Genomic DNA, 1,042 nt, shown 5'->3' on the forward strand with positions numbered 1-1,042 from the left:
AAGGGTTCAATAAATACTAGTACAAACAATGGATAAAACTTCACTGTTAAAAGGAACCCAGAGGGTAACGATGAGCTGACGACTCTACCCTCTTTCCAGGAATCCTGGATTCCAGGTGACCTATGTCCTTCGGGCGTCTTCTGTGAGGATCAGAAGAGCAGCAGTGATCTTGGCTTAGGTTCTCTTGCTGTGGACAAGACACGGGTGACAAGACAAGTAAAGGAGGCCTTTCTCTGAGTTTACGTAGAAATGATGTATGAGGCAGAAATAACTGCAAACCCTTAAATTACATATTGAAAAGGCCACGAAGGCGTCCCTGGGTGGACTCGAACCACCAACCTTTCGGTTAACAGCCGAACGCGCTAACCGGTTGCGCCACAGAGACGCGGTGAAGCATCCTCTTTCATCTATGTAGAACGTAAGCAGTCCCAAGGTAGGCGAAGCCACCCGCCTTTCGCAGGATAGCGGCGACGGCTCCAAAGGCTCGGAACGGGAGAGGAGGAGTCGACGCAGCGTGCTCCTTCCGGTGGGGGAGCCGTGCGTCGGGCTATCCCGAAGGCCCAAGGGCAGCCGAGCGTCCCCGCCGCGCCTTGCTCCACACCCGCCGCAGATATCGGCGCCCCGGAGGCGCCCCCGGGCCTGAGCTGAGGGGGGCCGGAGGGAAGCTGCGTGCCCGATGGGTTCCTTGACAGCTCCCCGTTTGCTCCTCCTTCACTCGACCATCTCCCCAGCTGGGCAGCGGTTTAGTAGATGTGGTCGGCTTGGCTGCAGCGGGAAGGAGATCAGGTCCAAAGAGCAAATGTGAAAATGAGCGAAAGAAAGCAGAGGCATGGATGAGACAGACCTCCCAGGAAGCCTGTGAGGCACAGGCCGGATCTTGAGAGATTAAAATTGTTTTTATTAAGTAACTGAATAGGGAGGGAGAACCGGAGAAGGGCGTGAAAGAGAGAAAAGCACGAGCATGTGTGTCTAAGAATTAAACAGCAAAAATAATGTGAAAATATTTATGTCAAAGAAATTACCTGTTGGCCTCTGGTGCATC

At 53.4% G+C, this 1,042-nt stretch overlaps 1 non-coding gene across 1 annotated transcript; it reads right to left on the reverse strand.

Annotated features, from left to right (window-relative positions):
* Nucleotides 1-311: 311 nt before the first annotated feature.
* TRNAN-GUU (transfer RNA asparagine (anticodon GUU)) lies at nucleotides 312-385 on the reverse strand. The gene has a single exon. It is a non-coding gene; the product is annotated as a tRNA-Asn (tRNA).
* Nucleotides 386-1,042: the final 657 nt, after the last annotated feature.

This window comes from Phocoena phocoena, chromosome 1 (assembly GCF_963924675.1).
Source record: "Phocoena phocoena chromosome 1, mPhoPho1.1, whole genome shotgun sequence".
NCBI classification, from domain to species: Eukaryota; Metazoa; Chordata; class Mammalia; order Artiodactyla; family Phocoenidae; genus Phocoena; species Phocoena phocoena.